The sequence below is a fragment of the Elephas maximus genome, chromosome 8 (genome assembly GCF_024166365.1).
Source record: "Elephas maximus indicus isolate mEleMax1 chromosome 8, mEleMax1 primary haplotype, whole genome shotgun sequence".
In the NCBI taxonomy this organism is placed as follows: domain Eukaryota; kingdom Metazoa; phylum Chordata; class Mammalia; order Proboscidea; family Elephantidae; genus Elephas; species Elephas maximus.
Window position 1 is genome coordinate 126,214,597 of NC_064826.1, and position 24,698 is coordinate 126,239,294.

At 40.3% G+C, this 24,698-nt stretch overlaps 1 long non-coding RNA gene across 3 annotated transcripts in view; it reads left to right on the forward strand.

The window, feature by feature from the left end:
- The first annotated feature begins 919 nt into the window (after nucleotides 1–919).
- LOC126082219 (uncharacterized) overlaps nucleotides 920–24,698 on the forward strand; it is a 149,509-nt gene continuing 125,730 nt past the window's right edge. For 2 of the 3 annotated variants that reach the window (XR_007518500.1, XR_007518502.1), the window contains exon 1: nucleotides 920–8,416. This is a non-coding gene — a long non-coding RNA (uncharacterized LOC126082219). The remainder of the gene's footprint in view (nucleotides 8,417–24,698) is intronic. The other variant, XR_007518501.1, reaches the window with a different exon arrangement.

Here is a 24,698-nt window from a genome sequence, read left to right on the forward strand (position 1 = left end):
AAGGCTACACTAAAAGTCTAAGGAAATGGTGAATGTAAATGTATGACAGTCAACATTTTGTATGTTTTGCTCACTGTGCCTACGACACTACCTGCTGCTTAAAATCTGTTGCCATCTAGTTGATTCCGACTCATAGCGACCCTATAGGACATAGTTGACCTGCCCTAGAGAGTTTCCAAGGAGCAGCTGGTGGATTCAAACTGCCGACCTTTTGGTTAGCAGTGGTGCTCTTTAACCACCATGCCACCAGATGATTAGTCATGCTACAGCAATGTTTGTTGAATGAATATGAAAATGTTTCATGAAGCATAAGGCTCTCTGCATATTTGGGGCATGGTTTCATGTAATATGGGAATAGCTTTTAATTTTTCAAGTTAGTTTCCTGGGTAGATAACTCTTGGATTAAAAAAAATTTTTTTTTTTTTTCTGAGTAAAAACTTGTAATTCGTAGAAATTTGTAACAGAGATCTTGTAACTATTGACTGCTCCCTCCCGTCTACCCTCCATACTGTGGCTATAGCGATATCTCTAAACCTATTTGCTCCTGCTCTTAATCTGCTTAAGACAGTACTCGTTGACTTTCTAATTTACAGAACTTTTGTAAGCTTATACAACTTTTAACATTCAGGTAAAATTTGCTTCAGAACAAGAAAGCAATTATATAAATGATGATTAGTGCTTGTTAAGAAGTCTGTATATCTCTAGATAAATTCAGGCTGTTATCATTGTTATTGCTGTGATAATCAGTGTTCTAAAACCTAATGAGAGAAAATCAGAAAATTCAGACCACATATAAAAACACCTTTGATGTAACATACTTAATTTTGATAATCTCATTTTAATTTACATTATTTAAAATAAATTTGAATTCTGACTGAGGTCCTTTTGCTCTTTTGTTTTCTGATTTGAATCAATCAGTTAATTAATATGTAAATAACTTTGTTGTTGTTACTCGCTTTGGAGTTGGCTCCAACTAATGGTAACTCCATGTACAACAGAATGAAACATTGCCTGTTCCTGAGTCACCCTCATGATCATTGGTATGTTTGAGTCCATTGTTGTACTGTTGGGTCAGTCCACCTCATTGAGGGTTTCCTTCATTTTCTCTGCCCCTCTACTTTACCAGACATGGTGCCCTTTTCTAGTGAGTGGTCTTTCCTGATGATGTGTTCAAAGTAGGGAGTCTACGTCTTGCCAGCCTCACTTCTACGGAGCATTCTGGTTGTATTTCTTCTAAGCTTGATTTGTTCATTCTTCTGGCAATCCATGGTATATTCAGCATTCTTTGCAATGCCGCAGTTCAAACAGATCAATTCTTTTGTCTTCCTTTTCTACTATCCAGTGTTTGCACTTTGACCTTATTAGCAGAGATTCCTTTATATACTGTTTTCCTTTACATGCCCAAATCAGGGAGATCTGCTGGTGCTAGTGCACAGCCTTCCTTCCCCCTTTTCTTCCTGTGCCCACCTGTACACCAAGCATCAGGGTGGCGATTCATGTTAGAGAGCTGTATGATTTCTGCTTCTAACTACTCCTCTTATTGAAAGCTTTGAGGAGTTTTTACCCATTTATTGTTCTGTTTGAAACTCCCACAGAGCAGAGTCATCTAAGCCTGAGGCCTGGACACCAGGCAGCCCACAGCAGCCTGGAGAAGGCTGTGTTCCCTCACTAGGGGCTTCCACAGCATTGGGCTTCAAGAGAGGTAGGCCAACAGCCTGAGTACAGTCTGTCTTTCAGGGAGGGAGCATAAATAATTGAAGACACCTGCTTCATGGAGTTCCTGGCAGCACATGAAGATTCAGACCAGCTTTGGTCTTCACAGAGCTCCTCAGAAACTCTCTACTCATGCTCCTTGGAGGAAAATGCTGTTCAATGTATTAAATATGAACCAAAGGCACCATGGGATGGTAAATGGGATAATATCATGTTCTAGCTACAATTTATTTTACCAAGACTCTTCTTAACCCTCACAGCTTATCAGCAAGACCTGAATCATGATGGTTTTTGTTTTCATTCCCTCAAACTAGTCAGTGGGTTCACTAATTGTATGAAAATGGTGAAGTTAGTTTTTGATAGGTGTCAGCTGACAGAAAATCATTTTATAAGTCTGCTTTCAGGGATAGCCAAGGATTTTCAGCTTTACTTACCTTTCTCTGAGCCAGCTGGATTTTCCTAGTTTCCAGAAAAGACTCATGAAGTCTGTCAAAGTGACACAACTGGCCCAATTTCACATGGGCAAGGAGCTGCTAAGGAGGTATATCCATTGGGAGACAGACACCACATGGTAATTTGAACAAAGAAGTTTAAAAAATTATCAACTACTCACAGAAACTTGGAGCCCTGGTGGCGCCATGGTTAAGAGTTTGGTGGTTAACCAAAAGGTTGGCAGTTTGAATCCACCAGCCACTCCTTGGAAACCCTATGGGGCAGTTCTACTCAGTCCTAGAGGGTCGCTATGAGTTGGAATTCACGGCGACAGATTTGGTTTCCCCCCGCCGCCCTCCCCCCACCCAGGAACTTAACTACTAAGAGGAGTCTTTGGGTGGTACAAATGGTTAATATACTCAGCTGCTAACCAAAGGGCTGGAGGTTTGAGTCCACTCAGAGGCACCTCAGAAGAAAGGCCTGGCAATCTACTTCCAGAAAATCATTCATTGAGAACCCTATGGAGCACAGTTCTACTCTCACATGCATCAGATCTACATGAATGAAAGCTGACTAGAAGGCTCTAGACTCTGAGAGAGTACCCAAGGAAGGACACACTTTGAAGAGGTAGGGGGAGGGCCCTCCCCAAGGCTGGAGTTGAAGTCTCATTGGAGAGGTGTGGTTAAAGCCCACTAGATGGCAGAGAATGTCACTGGGCTGCCTGGGTGCAACTGGTCTGCATTTGGCAGGTCAGAGCCAGAGGCTGGGGTAGGGAGCTGGAAATACGTCCTCAAGGTGCTGGTAAGCCTAGGCTGGAAGTCCAGAGCGTCCTACTAGGGTATGGATGAAATCTGCTGCTGAACTCATCACAGGAAGCCACCTGGGGCACCCAGGAACTCACTGGGAACCCACCACAGAGATGCCACTTACGTTTGCTAGGGAAGAGCTGCATGAGGCCTCCCTGCACAGAAGCAGGAAGGAAACAAAACAGGCTAGTACCAGGGGGAGAAGCCTGTCTCCACCCATGTCTCCCCAGCCCCCTTTACTGACAAAGCTGAGCGTTGTGATAGCTGGCAAGGCAGTGATGTCCCTGCTTTTCTTTTTGGTATGGTGTTGAAAGGTGGATTTGGAGATGAGAGCAATAAATTAATAGCCAGCACAGGGGACACTGGGACTCAGTTTTTCTGCTTTTTAGTGAGCTTACGAGGGTATTGATGGTTCAGTGGTAGAATTTTCACTTTCCATGCAGGACACTTGGGTTTGGTTCTGGGCCAAGGCACGTCATGCTCAGGCACCACCCATCTGTCAGAGGAGGCTGTGTGTGGCTGTGATGCTGAACAGGTTTCAGCAGAACTTCCAGACTAACATGGACTAGGAAGAAAGGCCTGGTACTCTATTTGCAAAAATCAGCCAATGAAAACCCTATGAAATCCAACAGTTGGATCATGGGGATGGTGTAGGACTGGGCAGTGTTTTGTTTCTTTGTTCATGGTGTTGCCATGAGTCAAGGGCAACTCGATAGCAGCTAACGACAGTCATTTACACTTATAGTACGTTGTGGCATTCCCTTAATGATAGTTGTTTTTCTCCTTTGTTTAGTTGTACATTAAAAGAAAACAATTATGCTATAGTTTTGGTAGATATTGATTAACTCAAAGGAAGACTGTAAAATCTAGACCTTGTTCTAAGTTTTAGTACATTCTCTGATCTGAATACTTTGAGCAGCTCCATGATCAAAATTTGGTACCATACACTTGGTCCAGTGCAGCCCTATCAAAGAAAAACTAGAAGAATTGAGGCAGTTAAGACCCTTTTTTATATCCTTGCCTTTCTGTTAACCAGATCATGCTCTGTTATTGTTTTTTTTTTTTGGTTACAATTCCTGAGAAAGTCTTGATTGGCCTAGCTTTTGGCTATGCCTGGTCTTTTGTCATGAGTGACCCAGTGAATTTACAGCTCTTGAACCACGGGCTCACACTTGGTCTATTCAGATGTGGTGGGATTGTGTAGGGCGGAGGTGTCCCGTGATAGAAAAATGTGTCTGTCCACAGAGCAGGACGTTTTCCTTAGGAGGGTGTATAGGCAGGACAATAATTTTGAATTCCTGTGTAAAACTATATAAAAATAACTTCCCCTGAAAAAAACTGTTAAGTACTATATCAGAGAAAAACTACTACTTGAAACCTGAAACATTGATTACTAATATTGCTTAATAGAATCTATGCCCTGAGGAAAGGCCTAGTTTACAGTTGTGTCCCCAGTAACAGTGCAGGGCTCGTATAACAGATATACAATAAATACTATTCAATGAATGTGTTTTCAATAAGTATCTGTTTGGTGAATGAATTTTCAATAAATACATAATTGATGAATGGATTTATGAAGGGTAAGTTGATTTTAGGTGCTGGGTTCAGAAACAACAAATTCTATATTAACTACTCTTGCAGAGCTCAGAACAAATTTTTCACTACGTGTTGTTGCCTCACTGAGTATGAACTCAGTGGAACCTGGCAGCAGGCCGAGAGTCAGACATTATAGAATTAAAGTAGCTATGGTCCATACTTGTCTTCTCTTTCAGATAAGTCCTAGAAATCTGAAAGCAGAACCGAAGTGTCTGTGAAGAGCTCCTTCTGACTTAATAAACAAAGCCCAGACCCTCCTCCTGCATAAAGGCAGACTCTCTATGGTCTTATCCATGTTCTTCTCTGTATCCCCACTCTTCCTGTAGACCTCTGTGCAGACAAGCCACATCTAACCACCCACATTCCCCCAAACAAGTAAGTCATTGTTTCCTATGCTCCTCTGCTACTTCCTCTGCCTGGACCGACTTTTCTCTTTTTCCACTTTTTGAGCTCCTGTTCAGTCCTTGTATTGGTTTTCTATTGCTGCATAACATAACAAATTATCACAATCTTAATGGCTTAAAACAATCTGCATTTATGATTTCACAGCTTCCGTGGGTCAATAGTCTGGGCACAACTTAGCTGGATCCTCTGCTCAGGTCTCTAAAGATTGCAATAAAATTGTCTCTCAGTCTGCGTTCCTTTCTGGAGCTCGAAGTTTTCTTCCAAGCTCATGTGGTTGTTGAAGGAATTTAATTCCTTGTGATTGCAGAACCACGGTCCCACTTTCTTGCTGACTGTCAGCTGGGGAACACTCTCAACTCCTAGGGCTCCCCACAGTTCCCTGCCACATGGCCCTGTTATGACACAGCAGCTGACTTCTTCAAGGCCAAGAGGAGGATCTCTCATTCTACTCTGCTAAGACGGAGTCTTGCATAACATAACATAATCAAGGGGGAGTGACCATCCCATCACCTTCACCATATTCTACTGGCTAGTAGCAAGTTACAGATCTGCCCGCTGTGGGATTATACATGAACATGACTCACCGGGAGTTACCTTAGTGTATATCTGTCACATTGTACATGCTGGTCCCCAATGAATCATGCCCCTTCCACATGCAAAATACATTCACCCCATCCCAAGGTCCTTCAAGGCCTCATCCCATTGTACCCCCTCTTTGAATCATTCCCTACTCTTCTTTCTCAACAAGGTTGGATTTTTCTGCACCTATGTTTCTGCCTTATTTTATCCATGCTGCTCTTAACAATGTAACCTGCAAACGACTGGGTCTCCTTAGTCTACCCATGAGGTCAATTTTGGTATGTCATCAAAGTCCTTCTAAATAGAGTTATATGTTGAAATACGTTGATGACTTACATAAGAGACCTTTGTGAGGAGAGGCTTATATTGCAGTGGGCTCGTTTCCTTTTAATGTCTTAGCTACTTTCCCAAATGTTCTGTCCCTGGAAAACTGCCCTGTTTGTTGCTCTTCCTCCACATTCCCATTTTCATTCTCTCCTCCCCTCCATTTCCAGCCCTTCCCTGGCCTCTCCTGTTCCAGTCTCTTCCCCATGTCTAGATCTTCCCTTCCGGATCTCTCAATCACCTTTTCTTATGTTTCAATTTAACCTTCTCATCTTCAGTTTGTATCCCCTCTTTCAAACTTTGCTCATCAAAATAAAATATCCTTCTCAGTGTCCACTGTCCTTGGAAGTCAGAGAGCATAAATAATTAGCTATTTAATAATTATTTTCCCTATGATAGTACCCGTCAAGTCTGTCTCCCTTACTGGCACATAGTGATTCATTGTTGAGTGACTTAATGAGCATTAAGATAATTTATCTGGACAAGATAAACCACCAAAAACATCTCCACTCTTTTAAAACATTTTATTTGCTTGCTTTATTTTGAGCCTGAATTGACAAATTTTGATCTGAATTTGTAAATTGCTTCAGTTAGCCTCCCTGTATATTCCAGCATCACGGAATCTGGCTTGGGAAAGACTTGATGGATGATCTAGCTCAGGGTTCATTCTTGTGCTGGGATCTTCTCTGCAGCATCCTTGTTTGGTTGTCGCTGGTTGTAGAGAAGCCAGCCATTTCCCCCTCAAGGTGGGCTCAATTGTCGTTTTCAGCTTTGAGGAGAGCCTGCTGAAGATAGTTTTCTCTGCAAGGGGTTAGGTAGGGACATGTCTGCTGCAGAAGCTTGCAAAGCTAGTGCAGGGTTCACCATGGTTCCTTCCTCCTGCTGTGATCAATGTGGAAGCACCCATGGAGAGGAATCTTCTATCAGCTCTGCTGCTAAAATAACCCAGTGTTCCTGTGCCCCTGACCTGCATTAGACATACAGTGTAAGAAATAAACTTCCGTTGTGTTAATCACCAAGTTTGGGGGTTGCTACTCCAGCTTATCCTGACAGTCACTAAAAATTAGGATTGCCAGGGTGGATACATTTGGACTCGTCCTCAAAGTAATTTGATGGAATCACATTTTCAAATCTTCTGAGGCAGACAGCAATGATGTTGGACTGGGGATTTTTGCTAATCTGAGAGTCTCTGTTGACAGGAAATGAGTTTACTTTTGGTTTTCCTAGTTCTCTTTTTTTTGTGGTATTTTCCCAGGAAGCAGTGACTCTACAGAGCCAGTGGGTGTGGATCCTGGGTGTAGGAAGAGATTTGGAAACAGAACAGAGAACTCTGAAGAGTTGTTCCTTAACATTGAGATGATTTGCTCACTGTCGGCTTAGATTCAGTGTACCTTCAAGCACACAGTCCTGACTCTTCTCTCATGACCCTCTTCCCCTTTTTCTGTATATCACAAAAGTTGTATTTGGAAGCACTTTATTTAAGTAGGATAAACACCATCTATTAAATGGTGCATTTCTCTCTATAAAAGCCATTTTAGTAGTTGTTTTAAGCACTTGGCAGAAGTCTTATGATCTATGGCGACCACTGAGACTTCCATTTGAAGGGGAGGAGAGGCAATACTGAAGCTGATAGAAAGGGAGATGGGGAGGCAAGCTGTCTGGGCCCACACGATCACCTCAACACAGCTTCTGAAGGGCTAGCAGAAGGATGGTGATTATTCTATTTGGCAATGCAATTGACTGTCTTTGGAAAATGATAGGATGAAGAGTGGAAGTCCCAAATAACACCTTTCCCACTGCCCAGGTATAAAAGAGCTATTTACGATCTATGCTGTCTTTTTGGTTTGGCTTTTATTTTTTTCCCTATACTAAAGATTAAACCTTAGAGGAGGTTTGTAGTGGAAAGAGGAAGAAACTATAGAAAACAACATACTTGCAGACAAATGAAGACTGGATTTTTGCTGCCTTCAAATGAAATGCTGTGTTGCAAGCTTTTAGAGCTTTTTCTTTTTTTAAAGAACTGCTTTTCACATTCTCTTTCCACATAATTTATTATTCATTCATTTAAAAAATGTATATCAAATTCCTGTTATGTGTCAAATACTATGGGTGATGGTTAAGATTGTGTGTCAGCTTGGCTGGGCCATGATTCTCAGTGTTTTGGCAGTCATATAATGTTGTGATCAGTTCTGTGTTGAGATTTGATATCCCATGTTTGGATCTACTGTGAGTAGCCAATCAGTTGAAAGAGAGTTTCCTTGAGTGCATGGCCTGCATTCAAATATAAGTGGGTGTTCTGGCAAGGCTTGGGGGCTTTTGCTCACTCTGGATCCTGCAGCTAGCTCCTGTTAGTCTGATCTCCAGTTCTTGGGACTTGAGCTAGCAATTTACCTATGATCTTGCCTGCCAGTCTTGGGATTCATCAATTTTCACAGCCTATGAGCAAGAGCCCGGCTCTCCAACCAGCCAATCCTGGGTTCACCAGCCCCTGCAGTTATGTGAATCAGGAGAAGCCCCTATCCTGATCCATGGACTTGGGACGTTCCAGCCTCTACAACCACGTGAGCCATTTCTTTGATATAAATCTCTCTTTTTATATATATTTATATGCTTATTTGGTTTTGCTTCTCTAGAGAACCCAGCCTAAGACACTGTGCTAGAATGCGGAAATTGAGTAAATTGGTCTTACCTCCCACCCCCAATACTTACCAGCTATTGACGGAATATAGGCAAATAAACCAGATACTTTCTCTGTAGGTTTGATGAATGAATGTGGTGGTAGACATATGCATAGCATGCCATGGGGAGAAATAGGAGAGGCACCCAACCCAGACTTATTCATGGTCAAGGAAAGATTTTTGGAGCAAGTAGTTCCTCAACTGAACTTTGTAGAAAACAAATAGGAGTTATATGAGCAAGGGATGGGAGAAGGTGTGTAAAAGTCTGGAGGTGAGTGGTAACAGGGCAGTTTGGAGCCCAGCAAGTCATTTGCATGGGTAAAGTGAACATTTGAGGTGGAGAAGATAAAGGGTGCAGGGAGGGGGCAGTGGTAGGAAGGGGTTATGTTAGGTTTTAGGGATACATTAGACATCCAAATAAAGAGGCAGAGTAAACATTTATATATATATAGTTCAGGGAGAGTTCTAGAGGTATACATACACACAGCATAAAGATGATGATGTTACAGATTAAATTGTGTCCCCCTCAAATATATGTTGAAATTCTAACCCCTATACCTGTGAATATAATCCTGTTTGGAAATGGGTTTTCTTTGTTATGTTAATTAGATCATACCTGAGTAGGGTGGGTTCTAAATTGAATTAACTTCTGATTAAAAAGAGGAGAATAGACACAGAGTTACACACACATGGGGGAAGAATGATGCCATGTAATGCTCACCTACAAACCAAGGAATGTCTGAGAATTAAGATGGCCGAGGCCTTCAAAACTGTGAGAAAATGAATATCCGTTGTTTCAAAACACCCACTTGTGGTATTTGAGTTACAGCTGCACTAGGAAACTAAGACAGATGATAAACCATAAGCCTGGATGAGCTCACCCAGGGGATGAGTGTAGATGGAGAAAAGGGGCAGTCCAGCAATGGAGACCTGGGGCACTTCAAGGTTAAGAGGTGAGGGAAAGAGAGACTTTTATTAAACTGCATCAACTTAAGAGCACTGAAGAACTGTAAAGATAGTCCAAATTCTGGAAGAAAGCCTGACATTAGAAAGGTCAGGTGATTATTAGAATGCTGAAATCTGGAGAGCATGTGCTGATGCTGTGCACTCTGGCTTCATTTGAGTGGTCTAAGGACCAAAGGGAACAGATGTCAATGTCTAGGGCCTGCCTCAGGTGGGATGTCCTATAGGGTTCTCTCCCCACATTAAGCTCAGTTTCCAAAGGATAGAACTTAAGGTAAGGGTGAAGTATAACTTAGCCCACTTGCTCCCCATCACCCAATGACATGAGACTGTGAGAAGCCTGCCTTGTTATTGAACAGAGTAGGAAATGAGAAAAACAATGAAAAAGAAAAACTATCCCTGGGAGGTTGTAACAGTGGATTGGCCTTTGTATAGATGTACATCCTGCATGTACACATAGCCTCTGTGGACCAGTCCACCTCAAGCCATGAAGTTGGCAGGAAGTGGTCCTCTGGCAAGACACCTGGCCAAAGCAAACTAAAAGCATCTCTGGAGGAGAGTACATTAAATATCAGTGTTCTAAGGTTTTTATATTATCTGGGAGCAACATAAAATTTTTAACTTTATATGTCAACAGTTTAAATGTTCATGCTGTAATACCAGGGTAACCACTAAAGGAATAGAGAGGATATAAAGGAATAGAGAGAATGGAGAGAAGCTATAAAGGAATGAAATAAAAGTATTGTAAATCTAAATGGAAGCAAGAAAGGAAACAAAAGGAAGCAGAAAAAAGCTGAAACATATACAATATACAAAATATGATGGCAGATTTAAACTCCAAGTTGTTGGTAATTACATTAAATATAAATGTACTAAATATTCAAGTTAAAAGACAAAGATTATAGAATTGGATTTTGAAATTTCATCTATGTGCATATATTTATAAGAGATGAATCTAAAATATCAGGATTCAGAAAGCTTGAAAGTAAAAAAAAAGCACTAACAAATAGAATATTGGTGTGGCCATTATTAGAAGAAAAATGGACTTCAACACTAAAAGTGTCACTAGATGCAATAAGGATCACTTCAAAGTGATATAAGACAGTAAAATGGGGAGTTATTGCTTAATGGGTACTTAGTTTCTGTATGGGGTGATGAAAAAGTTTTGAAAATAAATAGTGGTGATCAGTGCAGAACATTGCGAATGTAGCAATGTCATTGAATTGTAAAATTAAAAATGTTTAAAATGGCAAAATTTATATTACATATGTTTTACTACAATAAAATAAAAAAAACAAACAAGAAATATGTAGACAATATATGAGAAATAACTATAGAATTTGTTTAGAGACCTTGTTGTTGCTGTTGTTAGTTGCTGTTGCATCAGCTCCAACTCATAGCGACCTTATGTATAACAGAATGAAATGTTGTACAATCCTGCACCATCTTCATGGTCATTAGTATGTTTGAGTTCATTGTCTTGGCCTCTGTGTCAATACATCTCACAGAGGGCCTACCTCAGCTTCAACAACCCTCCACTTTACCAGTTGTAATGCCCTTTTCTAGTGATTGGTCTTTCCTGATGACATGTCCAAGTAATTGAGCAAAGCTTACCATCCTCATCTCTAAGGAGCATTGTGGCTGTATTTTTTCTAAGGCTGGTTTGTTTGTTCTTCTAGCAGTCCATGGTATATTCAACATTTTTCACCAATAGCACAATTTGAATTCACAAGAGATTTAAATAAATTGAGAAAAATACTATATTCCTTGCTAGATTTGGACATAATTAGTAGAAATAAAAAGTGGGTTTGTCACAAACTGATTTATGGATTTAGTATAATTTTAATTAAAATCACTATAGGGTTGAAGGGAGTTAGAAGCTACTTGAATAAACATCTCTAACATGAAGCAACATTTCCAACAGCAAATGTAGACTAAGAAACAAACAAAAAATGATATGAGGTTTAGTTGACCATAACGATATGAAAACTTAAATTTGTTATAAGTCTAATAAGATAGTTTCAAAATATATAAAGCAAAAGCTGATAGGCCTACAAGGGGAATAGAAAAATTCACAATCATAATAGCAGATTTTAGGGGAGGAAATTATTAGCACAAAAAATTTAAGAGAGGAGGCGGAGCCAAGATGGCGGACTAGGCAGACGCTACCTCGGATCCCTCTTACAACAAAGACACGGAAAAACAAGTGAATCGATCACATACATAACAATCTACGAACCCTGAACAACAAACACAGATTTAGAGACGGAGAACGAACTAATACGGGGAAGCAGCGATTGTTTCCAGAGCCTGGAGCCAGCATACCAGTCAGGTACGGCACAAGCACAGAGACCTGCTCCACCCCCCTGAACTAACCCCGGGAGGGGGACTAGCCGGTTCCACGGGCGGCGTGGGACGCAGCCGTTAGGAGAAGTCCCCGGGAGGCAGTGACTGATCTTGGAGCAGAAAGAGCAGCACCCGAGCCGGGGAACCGTCCCACAGGGATTTGGACTGCACGCAGGCGGCTTCATTAACATCTGAATAGCCTGAGCCAGAGGGAGAACTCTGATAGGGATCTGACTGCAGTTTTTTTTTAGCGGATTTTCTGGAAAAACTAGTTTCCCAGTGATGGCTCGGAGACAACAATCCATATCAAACCACTTAAAGAAGCAGACCGTGACAGCTTCTCCAACTCCCCAAACAAAAGAATCAAAATCTTTCCCAAATGAAGATACAATTTTGGAATTATCAGATACAGAATATAAAAAACTAATTTACAGAATGCTTAATGATATCACAAATGAAATTAGGATATCTGCAGAAAAAGCCAAGGAACACACTGATAAAACTGTTGAAGAACTCAAAAAGATTATTCAAGAACATACTGGAAAAATTAATAAGTTGCAAGAATCCATAGAGAGACAACATGTAGAAATCCAAAAGATTAACAATAAAATAACAGAATTAGACAACACACTAGGAAGTCAGAGGAGCAGACTCGAGCAATTAGAATGCAGACTGGGACATCTGGAGGACCAGGGAATCAACACCAACATAGCTGAAAAAAAATCAGATAAAAGAATTAAAAAAAATGAAGAAACCCTAAGAATTATGTGGGACTCTATCAAGAAGGATAACCTGCGGGTGATTGGAGTCCCAGAACAGGGAGGGGGGACAGAAAACACAGAGAAAATAGTTGAAGAACTTCTGACAGAAAACTTCCCTGACATCATGAAAGACGAAAGGATATCTATCCAAGATGCTCATTGAACCCCATTTAAGATTGATCCAAAAAGAAAAACACCAAGACATATTATCATCAAACTCACCAAAACCAAAGATAAACAGAAAATTTTAAAAGCAGCCAGGGAGAAAAGAAAGGTTTCCTTCAAGGGAGAATCAATAAGAATATGTTCTGACTACTCAGCAGAAACCATGCAGGCAAGAAGGGAATGGGACGACATATACAGAACACTGAAGGAGAAGAACTGCCAACCAAGGATCATATATCCAGCAAAACTCTCTCTGAAATATGAAGGCGAAATTAAGATATTTACAGACAAACACAAGTTTAGAGAATTTGCAAAAACCAAACCAAAGCTACAAGAAATACTAAAGGATATTGTTTGGTCAGAGAACCAATAATATCAGATATCAGCACAACACAAGGTCACAAAACAGAACGTCCTGATATCAACTCAAATAGGGAAATCACAAAAACAAACAAATTAAGATTAATTAAAAAAAAATACACATAACAGGGAATCATGGAAGTCAATAGGTAAAAGATCACAATAATCAAAAAGAGGGACTAAATACAGGAGGCATTGAACTGCCATATGGAGAGTGATACAAGGCGATATAGAACAATACAAGTTAGGTTTTTACTTAGAAAAATAGGGGTATATAATGAGGTAACCACAAAAAGGTATAACAACTCTATAACTCAAGACAAAAACCAAGAAAAACGTAACGACTCAACTAACATAAAGTCAAACACTATGAAAGTGAGGATCTCACAATTTACTAAGAAAAACGCCTCAGCACAAAAAAGTATGTGGAAAAATGAAATTGTCAACAACACACATAAAAAGGCATCAAAATGACAGCACTAAAAACTTATTTATCTATAATTACCCTGAATGTAAATGGACTAAATGCACCAATAAAGAGACAGAGAGTCACAGACTGGATAAAGAAACACGATCCATCTATATGCTGCCTACAAGAGACACACCTTAGACTTAGAGACACAAACAAACTAAAACTCAAAGGATGGAAAAAAGTATATCAAGCAAACAATAAGCAAAAAAGAAGAGGAGTAGCAATATTAATTTCTGACAAAATAGACTTTAGACTTAAATCCACCACAAAGGATAAAGAAGGACACTATATAATGATAAAAGGGACAATTGATCAGGAAGACATAACCATATTAAATATTTACGCACCCAATGACAGGGCTGCAAGATATATAAATCAAATTTTAACAGAACTGAAAAGCGAGATAGATACCTCCACAATTATAGTAGGAGACTTCAACACACCCCTTTCGGAGAAGGACAGGACATCCAGTAAGAAGCTCAACAGAGACACGGAAGATCTAATTACAACAATCAACCAACTTGACCTCATTGACTTATACAGAACTCTCCACCCAACTGCTGCAAAATATACTTTTTTTTCTAGCGCACATGGAACATTCTCTAGAATAGACCACATATTAGGTCATAAAACAAACCTTTGCAGAGTCCAAAACATCGAAATATTACAAAGCATCTTCTCAGACCACAAGGCAATAAAACTAGAGATCAATAACAGAAGAACGAGGGAAAAGAAATCAAATACTTGGAAAATGAACAATACCCTCCTGAAAAAAGACTGGGTTATAGAAGACATCAAGGAGGGAATAAGGAAATTCATAGACAGCAACGAGAATGAAAATACTTCCTATCAAAACCTCTGGGACACAGCAAAAGCAGTGCTCAGAGGTCAATTTATATCAATAAATGCACACATACAAAAAGAAGAAAGAGCCAAAATCAGAGAACTGTCCCTACAACTTGAACAAATAGAAAGTGAGCAACAAAAGAATCCATCAGGCACCAGAAGAAAACAAATAATAAAAATTAGAGCTGAACTAAATGAATTAGAGAACAGAAAAACAATTGAAAGAATTAACAAAGCCAAAAGCTGGTTCTTTGAAAAAATTAACAAAATTGATAAACCATTGGCTAGACTGACTAAAGAAATACAGGAAAGGAAACAAATAACCCGAATAAGAAATGAGAAGGACCACATCACAACAGAACCAAATGAAATTAAAAGAATCATTTCAAATTATTATGAAAAATTGTACTCTAACAAATTTGAAAACCTAGAAGAAATGGATGAATTCCTTGAAAAACACTACCTACCTAAACTAACACATTCAGAAGCAGAACAACTAAATAGACCCATAACAAAAAAAGAGATTGAAACGGTAATCAAAAAACTCCCAACAAAAAAAAGTCCTGGCCCGGACGGCTTCACTGCAGAGTTCTACCAAATTTTCAGAGAAGAGTTAACACCACTACTACTAAAGGTATTCCAAAGCATAGAAAATGACGGAATACTACCCAACTCATTCTATGAAGCCACCATCTCCCTGATACCAAAACCAGGTAAAGACATTACAAAAAAAGAAAATTATAGACCTATATCCCTCATGAACATTGATGCAAAAATCCTCAACAAAATTCTAGCCAATAGAATCCAACAACACATCAAAAAAATAATTCACCCTGATCAAGTGGGATTTATACCAGGTATGCAAGGCTGGTTTAATATCAGAAAAACCATTAATGTAATCCATCACATAAATAAAACAAAAGACAAAAACCACATGATCTTATCAATTGATGCAGAAAAGGCATTTGACAAAGTCCAACACCCATTTATGATAAAAACTCTTACCAAAATAGGAATTGAAGGAAAATTCCTCAACATAATAAAGGGCATCTATGCAAAGCCAACAGCCAATATCACTCTAAATGGAGAGAACCTGAAAGCATTTCCCTTGAGAACGGGAACCAGACAAGGATGCCCTTTATCACCGCTCTTATTCAACATCGTGTTGGAAGTCTTAGCCAGGGCAATCAGGCTAGACAAAGAAATAAAAGGTATCCGGATTGGCAAGGAAGAAGTAAAGTTATCACTATTTGCAGATGACATGATTATATACACAGAAAACCCTAAGGAATCCTCCAGAAAACTACTGAAACTAATAGAAGAGTTTGGCAGAGTCTCAGGTTATAAAATAAACATACAAAAATCACTTGGATTCCTCTACATCAACAAAAAGAACACCGAAGAGGAAATAACCAAATCAATACCATTCACGGTAGCCCCCAAGAAGATAAGATACTTAGGAATAAATCTTACCAAGGATGTAAAAGACCTATACAAAGAAAACTACAAAGCTCTACTACAAGAAATTCAAAAGGACATACTTAAGTGGAAAAACATACCTTGCTCATGGATAGGAAGACTTAACATAGTAAAAATGTCTATTCTACCAAAAGCCATCTATACATTTAACGCACTTCCGATCCAAATTCCAATGTCATATTTTAAGGGGATAGAGAAACAAATCACCAATTTCATATGGAAGGGAAAAAAGCCCCGGATAAGCAAAGCACTACTGAAAAAGAAGAAGAAAGTGGGAGGCCTCACCTTACCTGACTTCAGAACCTATTATACAGCCACAGTAGTCAAAACAGCCTGGTATTGGTACAACAACAGACACATAGACCAATGGAACAGAATTGAGAACCCAGACATAGATCCATCCACGTATGAGCAGCTGATATTTGACAAAGGACCAGTGTCAATTAACTGGGGAAAAGACAGCCTTTTTAACAAATGGTGCTGGCATAACTGGATATCCATTTGCAAAAAAATGAAACAGGACCCATACCTCACACCATGCACAAAAACTAACTCCAAGTGGATCAAAGACCTAAACATAAAGACTAAAACGATAAAGATCATGGAAGAAAAAATTGGGACAACCCTAGGAGCCCTAATACAAGGTATAAACAGAATACAAAACATTACCAAAAATGATGAAGAGAAACCCGATAACTGGGAGCTCCTAAAAATCAAACACCTATGCTCATCTAAAGACTTCACCAAAAGAGTAAAAAGACCACCTACAGATTGGGAAAGAATTTTCACCTATGACATCTCCGACCAGCACCTGATCTCTAAAATCTACATGATTCTGTCAAAACTCAACCACAAAAAGACAAACAACCCAATCAAGAAGTGGGCAAAGGATATGAACACACATTTCTCTAAAGAAGATATTCAGGCAGCCAACAGATACATGAGAAAATGCTCTCGATCATTAGCCATTAGAGAAATGCAAATTAAAACTACGATGAGATTCCATCTCACACCAGCAAGGCTGGCATTAATCCAAAAAACACAAAATAATAAATGTTGGAGAGGCTGCGGAGAGATTGGAACTCTCATACACTGCTGGTGGGAATGTAAAATGGTACAACCACTTTGGAAATCTATCTGGCGTTATCTTAAACAGTTAGAAATAGAACTACCATACAACCCAGAAATCCCACTCCTCGGAATATACCCTAGAGATACAAGAGCCTTCATACAAACAGATATATGCACACCCATGTTTATTGCAGCTCTGTTTACAATAGCAAAAAGTTGGAAGCAACCAAGGTGTCCATCAACGGATGAATGGGTAAATAAATTGTGGTATATTCACACAATGGAATACTACGCATCGATAAAGAACAGTGACGAATCTCTGAAACATTTCATAACATGGAGGAACCTGGAAGGCATTATGCTGAGCGAAATGAGTCAGAGGCAAAAGGACAAATACTGTATAAGACCACTATTATAAGATCTTGAGAAATAGTAAACCTGAGAAGAACACATACTTTTGTGGTTACGAGGGGGGGAGGGAGGGAGGGTGGGAGAGGGTTTTTTTATTGATTAATCAGTAGATAAGAACTGCTTTAGGTGAAGGGAAAGACAACACTCAATACATGGAAGGTCAGCTCAATTGGACTGGACCAAAAGCAAAGAAGTTTCCGGGATAAAATGAATGCTTCAAAGCTCAGTGGAGCAAGCGCGGGGGTCTGGGGAACACGGTTTGCGGGGACTTCTAAGTCAATTGGCAAAATAATTCTATTATGAAATCATTCTGCATCCCACTTTGAAATGTGGCGTCTGGGGTCTTAAATGCTAACAAGCAGCCATCTAAGATGCAGCAATTGGTCTCAACCCACCTGGAGCAAAGGAAAATAAAGAACACCAAGCCCACATGACAACTAAGAGCCCAAGAGACAGAAAGGGCCACATGAACCAGAGACCTACATCATCCTGAGACCAGAAGAACTAGTTGGTGCCCGGCCACAATCGATGACTGCCCTGACAGGGAGCTCAGCAGAGGACCCCTGAGGGAGCAGGAGAGCAGTGGGATGCAGACCCCAAATTCTCATAAGAAGACCAAACTTAATGGTCTGACTGAGACTGGAGGAATCCCGGCGGTCATGCTCTCCAGACCTTCTGTTGACACAGGACAGGAACCATCCCTGAAGACAACTCATCAGACATGAAAGGGACTGGTCAGCGGGTGGGAGAGAGACGCTGATGAAGAGTGAGCTAATTATATCAGGTGTACACTTGAGATTGTGTTGGCAACTCTTGTCTGGAGGGGGGATGGGAGGATAGAGAGAGAGGGAAGCCGGCAAAATTGTCAAGAAAGGAGAGACTGAAAGGGCTGACTCAAGACGGGGAGAGTAAGTGGGAGTAGGGAGTGAGATGTATGTAAACTTATATGTGACAGACTGATTGGATTTGTAAACGTTCACTTGAAGCTTAATAAAAGTCATTATAAAAAAAAAAAAAAAAGAAAAAAAAAAATTTAAGAGAGTTGTTTATCTCTCGGGGAGAGGAAGAAAGAGAGGTTTTCATCAGGAAGGGGTACCTGAGAAGCTTCCGGAGTGCCGGAAATGTTCTGTATCTTGGTCTGGATAGTGCTTACATAGTCATATCCATAGGCTTTATAATCATTTATTGAACACAGCAGATATATTTTATTTACTTTTCTGCATGTACATTATATGTCACAAACAAATAAACAAATGAGGAAAAGAAAAAGCATAAGGAAGTGAGGTACAGCCAATGGAGCAGTAGGAAAACCTAAAGAAATGGTGTCTTGGAAGGCAAGTGCAGAAAGTATGTCAGGGAGGATGGGGTGAACACCTGTGTCAAATGCTGCTCGTAAGTCAGTAACACGAGGACTGAATATTGACATCTGGATTCAGTTCTTTAGGGTTGTTGTTGTTGTGGATGCCTTTGGTGACTTAGATATGTGTTGTATTTATGGTGTGGTATTTTTTTTTTTAGGGGCAAAATGGAGTCCCTGGGTGGTACAAATGGTGCTAACCAAAATGTTGGAGTTTCAGGTCTACTCACAGTTGTCTTGTAAGAAAGGCCTGGTGATACACTTCCAAAAAATCAAACATTGAAAACTCTACGAAATACAGTTCTACTCTGACACAGTGGGGCTGCCAGGAGTTGGAGTTAACAGCAACTGGTGGGTAAGGGTCAAAACCTGACTGCAGAGGATTAGCAAGAGATAGGAGGAGAAAACGGGAGACAACAAGTATAGGCAAGCTCTAAATGGGACAGAGAAGTGGAGTTTGCTGCAAGGAGATGTAGGTTTGAAAATATTTTTTTTTAAATGGGATAATTAACAGCATATTTGTATGTTAACAGGAACGACCCAGTAGAAAAGGAAAAAAAAAAAAGGTGCTTTAGGGTTGTTGTTGTTGGGTGCTGTTGAGTTGGTTCTGCCCGACTCATGGCGACCCTATGTACAACAGAACGAAACACTGCCTGGTCCTGCATCATCCTCCAGATGACATGTCCAAAGTATGTGAGATGAAGGAGCGTTCTGGTTGTACTTCTTCCAAGACAGATTTGTTTGTTCTTTTGACAGTCCATGGTATACTCAACATTCTTTGCCAACACCGCAACTCAAAGGTATCAATTCTTCTTCGGTGTTCCTTATTCATTGTCCAGGTTTTGCATGCATATGAATGAGGTGATTGAAAACACCATGGCTTGGGTCAGCTGCACCTTAGTCCTCAAAGTGATACCTTTGCTTTTTTTTTTTTTTTAACACTTTAAAGAGGTCTTTTGCAGCAGATTTGCCCAGTGCAATGTGTCATTTGATTTTGTGACTGCTGCTTCCGTGGGTGTTGATTGCGGATCCAAGTAAAATGAAATCCTTGACAAGTTCAATCTTTTCTCCATTTGTCATGAGGGTAGAGAGGGAAAAAATTGCTTGAGAGATGTCTTTGGTAAAATTGCTTGAGAGATGTCCTTGGTATGAGATCCACTGCTTAAGTAGGAGTGTGGGCCTGAGATGGGAGTGAGGACAATGTATCCATAGTAACAGGAGGGAAGGTAGAGTATACAGCGAGAGATGGGGGTAGGCTGTTTATTGCTCCCCACCTTGCCTCCAAATGTACATACACTCCATGATGGAAGGGATTTTTGTCCATTTTAGTCAGTCCTATATTGCCATTGGAAACCCTGGTGGTGTAGTGGTTAAGAGCTACAGCTGCTGACCAAAACATGGCAGTGGGATGGTATGGGAGCTTGCCTTTGTTATCTTCTATTTTGTCAGCAACATCACCAGGTGGTAGGAGAGGGAGGAGCAGTGGAGTTCTGCCAAGAAAGGAGAAGGTGTGAAATGGTTTTATTGGGTAATGAGGTAAAGAAATGGAGTAGGGTTGCCAGGGCACAGCAAGAGCTCGTTTTAGATTAGTAGCTGTGAATTTAAAGTATGATTTTTGGTATGCTTATGTACTTTTCTTCTGCTATGCTCAGCTGTGTGGATGCAGGTGCAGAGCAGGCACAGAGTTGGACTTAACCATTTTTTTTTTTCCAGACAAATACTCCAGGGTGAGAGAGGCAAAGGATTTGGAGGGAAATTGTAAGGGAGTGATTTTTAGATTGGACCGCTCAATCCAAGGTGGGTAATGGGGGAAGTAAAGGCATAAGGAGTTTAGGATAGTGAAAATGAGGTAGTATTAGTGGATTGAAGGGTCTAGTAAGGTTAAAGATTCTGGGAGTTGAAGTACTACAGAGACTGCATTGGAAAGATCATATCACTTTAGTTCAAAATTCTCTCATGAAGATCCATTTCATTCTGAATAACAGGAAAAATCCTTACAAGATCTCTTTCTGCAAGATCTGCCTCCTTAGCACCCTTCCCAATTATCTAGCCTTACTTTCTACTGCTCTCCCCAACACTCCCCTCCAGCCACACTGGTCCACAACTATTCTTTAAACACCCTTCCATCTTCTTACTATGGGTATGTTGTTCTCACTCCTATCTCAGGCCCACACTTTTACTCATACCCTTTTATTCAAGAACATCTCTCAAACAATTTTTCCCTCTCTATCCTGATATACTCTTACTTGGGTCCTTTGCTCTTTCTGCACCTTCCTGCAGGAACACTGTTTTTATCCTGATATACTCTTACTTGGGTCCTTTGCTCTTTCTGCACCTTCCTGCAGGAACACTGTTCTTCCAGATATAGGCATGGCTCAGTCCCACAGCATTCCAGTCTTTGCTCAATAATCCTTTTGTGGTGACCATTTCTGACCACCCTTTTAGAACTGGCTCACCGCCAATACTCCCTAACCCTGTTTCCCTCTGTATTTTACTTTATAGGACTTAAACTAAATACATACTACACATTCAGTTTATTGCTCCCCACCTCACCTCCAAATGTACGTACACTCCATGATGGAAGGGATTTTTGTCCATTTTAGTCAGTCCTATATTGCCATTGGAAACCCTGGTGGTGTAGTGGTTAAGAGCTACAGCTGCTGACCAAAAGGTTGGCCGTTCGAACCTATCAGGTGCTCCTTGGAAACTCTATGGAGCAGTTTTACTCTGTTCTATAGGGTCGCTATGAGTCAGAATTGGCAGTGTTTTTTTTTTTTTTTTTTTAATATTGTCAGGAGCAGAGCCTGGCACATAGTAAATAGTCATAAACATATCTGTTGAATGAATGAATTAATGAAATAAAGGGAGTGGTGAAGAGAGAATGTGATGCTTGAAACTGAGTTCAGAGAGGAAGAGCAATTATGGGTCTGACATTGAGAGTAGGTGGCAGAGGTTGGGTGGAGTATAGATCATGGGAAAAGAGGAGGTTGAGAAACTGAGAAGACAGGAAAGATTACTTTCAAGAATTTCAAAATCACCAGGAATTATGGCAAGTAGTGTTAGAGAGAATGACTAGGAATGAAGAGACAAAACTCAGAGATAATGAGGTCTATTGATAATCACAGCAAGGAAGGAATGATATGTAGTCGAACAGCATGGGCTTTAAGGCCAAAGTTTTCAGGGAAGAGAAGGAGAGACTGGCTTAGAATGTGCAACAAAGAGCAAGGAGGATACCTGCTCATCTCCAGGTCCACTGCTATGAAGCAGATTGTATGAGGAGTTGCCAGCTCTTGAGAGGGTTACAAAGGAAGTAGTGTTCTCAGGGAGAACAATGTGTCAATAAATAAGAAAAATAAAGGGAATATTCAGAAAAAATGACTATTGATACTGATAATCCCTTGTGACTTCATCAACCAGAGAGGAAAGTGTTTCAGGAGTAGGTGTCAAATTAGGGATACACAGGGCCTTGTGGGGAGGAGAATCTGGGTAATGAGGTTATACCTAGGACTTTTGAGCTTCTTGTCATGACCAGATAAATGGTAAGAAGGAATTAACCTTGCTTATCAAGGAAGGGAAGGCTCTTTGGTGAAGCTGTTGGGGGCTGGACTAGTGAGAGATGGTGGGATCTGGATTATTATGTACTCTGGAATTTCTTCTTTCCTCCTGCCAGTGGTAGTGCAGAAGCTTGGGAGAGATGGTATTTCCTGGTGATACAGGAATGAAATAAACACATATTCACTTTTCATTGTGGAATAAATACATAGTCTCATAAGTGGACTAGTTAGATGTTGTTATGGATTGGCTACACCTTTCCTGATTTTAAACCATGCAGTATCCCTTTGTTCTGTTAGAATGACTGCCTCTTTGGTCTATGTTCAGGTACTGCATAAGTACAATTAAGTGTTCTGGAATTCCATTCTTTGCAATGTTATCCATAATTTGTTACGTGCCACATGGTGGAATGCCTTTGCATAGTCAATGAAACACAGGTAAACGTCTTTCTGGTATTCTTTGCTTTCAACCAAGAGCCATCTGACATCAGTAATGGTATCCCTCATTCCATGTCCTCTTCTGAATCCAGCTTGAATTTCTGGCAGTTCCCTGTTGATGTACTGCTGCACCTGTTTTTGAATTATCTTCAGCATAATTTTATTGCGTGTTATATTGAAGATATTGTTTGATAATTTCTGCATTCCATCGGATCACCTTTTTTCAGAATGGGCACGTATATGGATCTCTTCCAGTCAGTAGGCCAGGTAGCTCTCTTCCAAATTTCTTGGCATAGACAGGTGAGTGCTTCTAGGAAAGGTGTGCATCAAGGTTGTATCCTTCCACCATACTTATTCAATCTGTATGCTAAGCAAATAATCTGAGAAGCTGGACTATATGAAGAAGAATGAGGCATTAGGGTGGAGGAAGATTCATTAACAACCTGCGATATGCAGATGACACAGCCTTCCTTACTTGCTGAAAGTGGAGAGGACTTGAAGCACTTACTGATGAAAATCAAAGACTATAGTCTTCAGTATGGACTGAACCTCAAATAAAGAAAACAAAAATCCTCAAAACTGGACCAATAAGCAACAGCATGAGAAATGGAGAAAAGATTGACATTGTCAAGGATTTCACTTTACTTGGATCCAGAATCAATGCCCATGGAAGCCGCAGTCAAGAAATCAAATGATGTATTGCATTAGGAATATCTGCTGCAAAAGACCTCTTTAAAATGTTGAAAAGCAAAGGTGTTACTTTGAGGACTAACCCAGTGCTGTGACTTTGAGGACTAAGTCATGGTATTTGCAATCACCTCATATACATGCTAAAGCTGGACAACGAATAAAGAAGACCAAAGAAGAATTGATGCCTTTGAAATACAGCGTTGGTGAAGAATATTGAGTATACCATGAACAGCCAGAAGAATGAACAAATGTGTCTTAGAAGAAGTACAGCCTGAATGCTCCTTAAAAGTGAGGATGGTGAGACTTCATCTCACATACTTTGGACATATTATCAAGAGGGACCAGTCCCTGGAGAAGGATATCATGCTCAGTAGAGGGTCAGCAAAAAAGAGGAAGGCACTCAATGAGATGGGTCAACACAGTGGCTGAAACAATGGGCTGAGGCATAACAACGATTGTGATCATGGCGCAGGACAGGGCAGTGTTTCACTCTCTTGTATGCTATGAGTTAGAACCAACTTGATGGCACCTAACAACAACAATGTGGATTGAATTGTTCTCCAAAAATAATATGTCGTAGTCCTAATCCATGTACCTGTGGCCTTTGCAGATGTTATCAGTTAGGTTAACATGAGGTCATACTGAAGGGTGGGTCCTAATTCTATATGACTGGTGAAGAAGATATAAAGACAGAGAGACAAAGGATACCATGTGATACCATAGCTACAAGCCAAGGAATAATGCCTGGAGCCACCAGAAACTAGGAGAGAGGCATGAACCACCCTATTCTTCCTCAGAGCCTCTGAAGGAATCAACAGGACCAACACCCTGATTTGGACATAGAGCCGCCAAAACTGTAAGACGGTATATTTCTGTTCTTATGAGCCACCCAGTGTGTACGGCTTTGTTATGGCAGCCCCAGAACACTAAGACAGAGGTCATTGCTATTATCACTCACTTATTACAGATGAAGAAACAGAGACACAGAAAGGTTTAGTATCTCACTCAGGGTCATACTGTCAGGGCAGACTCTGAAGCTCATCTAAAGCATCAAGCCATTCTGCCTTGCCCAGACCTTGACCAGTGCCTGGAATAGAGAAGGGTCAATAAAGATTTAGCACATGAACAATTTTGAATCCAAATCACTTCTTTTGCCAAAATGAAATCTTCTGGATACAGAAAGGAATACTTATCACTATGGAGGAAAAAATAGGACACCACCGTTATTGATTATCTGTGAATGACACGTTCATGA